The sequence below is a fragment of the Echinops telfairi genome, unplaced genomic scaffold, assembly GCF_000313985.2.
Source record: "Echinops telfairi isolate 266 unplaced genomic scaffold, ASM31398v2 ScPeMD7_7441;HRSCAF=8479, whole genome shotgun sequence".
NCBI lineage: Eukaryota > Metazoa > Chordata > Mammalia > Afrosoricida > Tenrecidae > Echinops > Echinops telfairi.
In genome coordinates, this window is record NW_022111341.1 from 1189668 (window position 1) to 1196169 (window position 6502).

The 6502-nt window shown below is 46.5% G+C and overlaps 1 non-coding gene and 1 pseudogene across 1 annotated transcript; one reads left to right on the forward strand and one right to left on the reverse strand.

The window, feature by feature from the left end:
* The first annotated feature begins 562 nt into the window (after nt 1-562).
* Nucleotides 563-883, forward strand: LOC101654580 (annotated as a pseudogene).
* Nucleotides 884-4074: 3191 nt separating this feature from the next.
* Nucleotides 4075-4146, reverse strand: TRNAA-AGC. Its single transcript has one exon. It is a non-coding gene; the product is annotated as a tRNA-Ala (tRNA).
* Between the last annotated feature and the right edge of the window lie 2356 nt (nt 4147-6502).

Below are 6502 nucleotides of genomic sequence, written 5' to 3' on the forward strand. Positions count from 1 at the left end.
ATTTCAATCTGTTGTCTTTTGTTGTTCCATGTCTCAGTCAAAGTGGAAAACAGGGGTCAAGATGAGGGATCTGTTGCTATGGTAGCACCCTTGTTTCAGCACTGGGTGAACTGAAAGATTGTTACGCAAATCCCCCACATCGGCTTGTGGGAAACAGGTGAAGCTGTCTGCTCCCACCAAGCCCTCCGATTGCACGCTGACAGCGCCTCTGGGATTCGGAATTCACTTGGCCAGAGGGTGTTTTTGATAAGGAGAAGTTCGGATTAGCAAAGTTTAACTGAAACTCACGGCACAAGAAACATGCACAGGAAAAACTTCCAGTAGATTGTTTTACGCCTTCAAGGTTGGACTGCTAATGACCGGGTCTTGATTACGTTCGAGTATGTAATAATACTTTTTATCCTTTCTTAAGTCCATGGGTGTCCGCCCACCGCAGGAGGAGCGCGCGGGTGGGTGAGGCTAGCCTCCTGGTGAGCGTGGCCACAACACTGGCCTTGGGGGCGAACCTGTGAGGAAACGCCCCAAACTCACTAAGTGAAGTTGGAATTCTACTAGCAAAGAAATGGCTGCCTCTTCCTCCCTCCTCGGCTGGTGGTGTCAGTGGGAGTCCTGTCACTGGATCTGGTTTCATGTCTCCGACCTTGTCCCACCACGGAAAGCCCTTTCCACCTTCCCCACAGAAGCCGGGGACGTGTTAGAGGATGCTCTGAGAGAGTCCTCCGTGAGCCCGTTTTCAGCTATCGAGGGGCCTCCACGCTTAAACAGGTGAGACACGATCAGCGAGTTGCTGGGCTGGAAAACTCGCTGGTTTTGGTAGAAGAGCTGCAGGCAGATGAGTGGTGATTTAAACCCATGAACAGCTCCGGGGTTCACACCTTCTTGAGGCTGATGCTGCCTCTGGGGCACAGCCAGTGCAAAGCCTGCAACTTGCAAAGCTCCAGGACTGAACTGCTTATCCACATCCATACTTGACGTTTGTCTGAGCACTGTGAACACTGAAATAGTCCGTCTTGCAGGGAAAGGTTTGTCGGTTTCTTTGTTTAAAAAACAACAACGAAGGAACCATAGTGTTAGGTTTAAGAGAGATTTCTAAAACTTCACAACTCAGAATTGGCCAAATGAATGGCTTCTGTGCTGTTGTTCCATCCGGTGTCTGGAAATGCTCACAAGTCAAGTCCAAGGTCAGGATATATAGTTTTAAAAGATAGTATTTCTGATGTAAAAGACTTCTTTTTGTGGATGACTGTGATTTCAATTAAGGACCTGCCCAAATGAGGAATTAAAAATACCCCAAAACTTAACTCCCCTGGTTTTAAACATCTAATTCTATAGATTCTAGTTTTTCCTAATCTCTTCTAGACATGCCAGATGCTGGCTCCCCCCAAAAGAATTGCTTTTTGATTGAGGGAGCACTGTAAAAATAAAGCAGTGAGCAAAATCCTTTCAAACACAGAAATTCTGAGTTCATCCCTGGTGGATCCAAGCAGTTTTGTAGCAAATAAATCCTTTGACAGCACCAAATTGGTTTCTTTATCCTTTTATAGTCTCGGGAATTTGGATGGGGGAAGAGGTCAAATTCCTTTTTATAATAAAAGAATCTAAAATCTGTTGTTAGGTAGCTGAACAGGAACGAGGATGTCCACCAGGCATGCGCCAGTTCAGGCCCCAAGTCATGGGGGTGCAGTACACTTAGGTGGCCAGTACACCTGGATTGGCCCAATCTAGACCAGGTGGGCTTAATTCAGCCAATGGCGTCCACCACGCTGCTCAGCCACAGGCCCCAAAAGGCCTGAAAGGGGAGCCCACTCGCTCTTTCCCCCTGTTCCTCTGCCTTCCACACAGCTATGCCAAGTTCTCTCTTTTTTCCTCTGGCCTCAGGCCACCACGTGTGGGTGTGTACTCACAAGTGGTTGCCTGTGGTCTTTTTTTTTTTTTAAGTCATTTTATTGGGGGCTCATACAATTCATCACAATCCATACATATATCAATTGTATAAAGCACATTTGTACATTTGTACATTTCTTACCCTCATTATTCTTTTTTTAATTAATTATTTTATTGAGGACTCATACAATTGTTATCACAGTCCATATATACATCCATTGAGTCAAGCACATATGTACACCTGTTGCCCTCATCAATCTCACAACATTTGCCCTCTACTTTAGCCCTCAATATCGTTTGCTCATTTCCCCACTCCCTGCCCCCTGCCCCTGCTTGTGTTCTTAACTGTAAAACCTGAAACTTCTTTTATGAAAACTCGTTTGGATCACACATACACGAATTCCGCCTGAAGATGGACTCTTTGGGAGCAAATCTCCAGGTCTTTCCTCAGCAGCACTGCTGGGTGGCTTCAAACTGCCAGCCTTTAGGACAGTGACTGATCACAAACAAGAAGGTGAACTCACAGTGGGCCTTAGGGGATGGCCCAGACCAGGCAAGCAGAAAGCAAATTGTGTCCGGCTATTGGAGAGAAAGTGGGGGAGGCTGCCTTAGGAAAGCCCCTCTGGTCTCCGGGGGTCTCATCCTGCTTATTCTAGGGGAATCCACCCCCCTGACCTCCTTGTCTGGCCTCCAGGCCTCGCTCTGCAAGGTCTCTTGCTACAAGAGTTCCCTTTTTTGGGCCAAAACACAAACACCATTCTCTTTCACCTTCTGAATCCTTTGATTGCTTTCACATTAAATTACCAAGGTGGTTATGACTCCCAGGCCTAAACTTTAAGCAGCAGTTACAGGGAAACACAGATTCCTTTCACAAGAATAAGAAACTCTCCGAAACTCACTCGCATAGAGTCCATTTCAACCCATAGTCACCCAGTAGGACAGGGTAGAACTGCCCCTGTGGGTTTCTGAAGCTGTAACTCTTTGTTGTTGTCAGGTGCGATCCTATGTACAACAGCATGAAAAACCACCAGGTCCTCCACCATCCTCACAGTTATGCTTTTGTTTGGCACTTTGTTTGAAGTCACTGTGGAAATCCCTCTCTTTTTTAGGACAGGTTGACTAGAGAAACAAATTCATTGATGCTTAGACAGATGTAAGAAAGAGCTTTATATCAAGGAGTAATTGTATATCAAGAAAACATCCCAGCTCAGTCCAAATAAACTCCTCCATCTGGTACTAGTCCATAAATCCTACTTTGGACTCACACAGCCACATGCCATGATGCAGGATGCCAGATCACAGGCCAGTGGGTGTCAGATCCTGTGGGTCCAGGGCGCAGTGCACCACAGAGCTCTGACACATCACAGAGTGGCTCTCCAGCAGGAAGTGAAGGCAGAGGTGGGGGAGGGGGGAGGTTTCCAGGACCCTCCTTATGAGGAGGTCACAGCCACAAGGAGACACCATCAGACTGTGACCTGATTGACAGACTAGACTCTACCCCTACACTTCAAGTTGACACAAAATTATGTAACTGCCACAATCTCATTGAGGGCCTGCCTCTTTTGCTGTGCCTTGTCCCCATTTGAACCAAGCATGATGTCCTTCTCCAGGGACTGGTCTCCCTTGAAAACATGTCCAAAGTACTGAGAGTTTTTGCCTGTAAAGAGCCTTTTGGCTGTGCTTCTTCCCTGACAGATTGTTGGTTCTTTTGGCAGTCCTTGGTACTTTCAATACTCTTTACCAAAAGAGAAGGCCAAATGCATTCTCCTTCCGTCTTCCTTATTCAGTGCCCAACTTCTCATGCATGTGAAGTGATTGGTACACCACACTAAATATAGTGCAAGCCAATGTGTCATCTGATCTCTCGTCTGCTGCTTTCATGAGCACTGAGTGTGGATTCAAGCAAGATGAAATCTTGGGCAACTTTCATCTTTTCTCCATTTATATATTATTGATCCAGTTGTGAGGATTTTGATTTTCTTGACATTGAGTTGAAATGCATACTGGGGGCTGCAATCCTTATCTTCATGAGCAAGGGCTTCAACTCAACTCCTCCTCACTTTCAGCAAGCAAGGTGGTGTCCTCTGCGTGTCACAAGTTGCTTATACCCCTTTACCCAATCCTGATATTGCTGATACAATCCAGCATTATGCTCCTGGATTATGCTTGCGCTTCGTGAGGAGAAAAAGCTGGAGGTACTGGGGATCGAACCCAGGGCCTCGTGCATGCTAAGCACGCGCTCTACCACTGAGCTATACCCCCTTGCAGGTTGTACCTCTGGAGGAGTATTGGGTACGATTTGGAGGACACAAATCATCATTATCAGATAGTTTTATGTTTAACTCTGGGGTTCCAAAATTCCCTCTATTAGCCTCTCTCAGGCACGGACACGCCAGCAGAAAGGAGACAATACTGGGAAGACAGGTATTGCTCCGGTCCATGGTCTCCCTCCACATTGCCTGGCGCCTGCTTCCATGCCACTCCCGGCTCAGTCCCAGCATAAATCGCTCTCCTGGAATTCTGTGAATGTACTTAACTTTCTGTGCTCTCTTGACCCTTAGACGTTATACGTTAGTACTTACCCGGGCAAAAATTAAATAAAACATGGGCAGAGAGATCCTTGGGAGGAGGATGGGTCCTGGACTTCAGAACTTCGGAGAGAACACAGGAAACTAAAACACTTTCCCTTTAGTCTAAAGTTTTCTTTTCCCCTCCTTCTTGTTGTTCCTTCTCTCAGTCAGAGTGGAAAACAGGGGTCAAGATGAGGGGTCTGGTGCTATGGTAGCACCCTTGTTTCAGGGTGAAGAGAACCTGCAGGAGGAAGGCTGGATGTTGTTGAATAAAGGCTCCCAGAGACAAGTCCCCATCCCTGGAACCTGTCAGTGTGAACCTCTATGGGAAACGTGTCTTTGATGGTATAATTAGGGCAAGGATATTGATGTGTGGAAACCATTCTGGATCATCTGAGTTAGCCCTACATGCAATCATGAGCGTTTTGAGAAGAGAGACAGAGGGAGATTTCAACACACAAAGAGGCTTTGTTACCATGGAGATGAAGGAGATGAAGATGAAACTGGTAATCAGAAGAAGCTGTAACAAAAAAGGGAAGGCTTCTCCCCTATACCCTCCAGAAGGAGGTTGTCCCTGCCAACCCCAGGGGAGAATCACTGTCAGCTGTTCTAAACCACAGTATTGGCACTGCTGCTGTCAGCCACCTTGAGTGGTTTCATGAGTCATGACATTCCACTTGGGTAGCCTTAAAAAGAGTGTGGGGTCAATGGTTGCTTCTCGACTGACAACCAGTGAGTCGGTAAATGATGGAAAATAAGCACAAGGAGGCGGAGTTTGTGTTGTGGTCTTGAGGACTGAGAAAGTAAGAGCTGCAGGGCCAGGAGCTGAACCCAGGGTCTTGTCCATGCAAAACACACACTCTGCCACTGAGCAGCATGCCTTTGCTGGACGGTGGACTTTGGAAGTCCTTCAGGAAATGGCTCTAGATCAGAGGTCCTAAACCTGTGGGTCGTGACCCTTTTTGGGGGGTAAAATGACCCTTTTACAGGGGCCGCCCTATTCACAGAAGCAGCAAAATTACAATTATGAAGTAGCAATGAAAATAATTTTATGCTTGGAGCACAGCACAAGGAGCTGTATTAAAGTGGCGCGGCATTACGAAGGCTGAGAATCACTGCTCTAGATTCTGGACTTCCTTGTTCCCATGTTGTTTTAGTAGAAGCAGAATTATTAGTTACTTTCCAAGAGGGCCCTAAGAAGCTCTGCTAGGAGATCTATAGCACTGTGGATTAACTGAAAGTTTGTCCCACAAAACCACCACATCAGCCTGCAGGGAACAGGTGAGGCTGTAGGCTCCCACCAAGCCCTCTGATTACACCCTGACAGCGCCTCTGGGATTCAGAATTCACTTGGCGGCAGGGTGTTTTTTGATAAGGAGAAGTTCTACATAGCAAATAAAGTTTAACGTGAAACTCATGGCACAAGAAACATGCACAGGTTATTATCTCCGCAGGCCTGTCTAAATAAGGTAGGCTGGATGAACAATCTGGAGGAGAAAACAATGGGACCAACAGTTCCAGGAGGACATGGTACAGGGGGAGGTGGGGAGCAAGGAAGTGGTGTTAACAAACCCAGGGACAAGGAAACAAGTGAGTCAAATTGGTGGTGAGGTGGGTGTGGGAGGCCTGGTAGGGCATGATCAAGGGTAACATAACAAAGAGGAATTGCTGAAACCCTGGTGGAGACTGAGCATGATAGTGGGACAGGAGGAAAGTCAAGGGACATAAAGCAAAGAGCTGGGAGGCAAAGGGCATTTATAGAGGCCTTGATAAAGACATGTACATATGCAAAGATATTTATATATGAGGATGGGGAAATAGATCTATGTGCATATATGTATAGGTTTAGTATAAAGTAGCAGAAGGGCATTGGGCCTCCACTCAAGTACTCCCTCAATGCAAGAATACTTTCTTCTATTAAATTGGCATTCTATGATGCTCACCTTCCAACACAACCGCTGAAGACAAAGTGGGTGAATAAGCAAATGTGGTGAAGAAAGCTGATGGTGCCCGGCTATCAAAAGATATAGCATGTGGGGTCTAAAAAG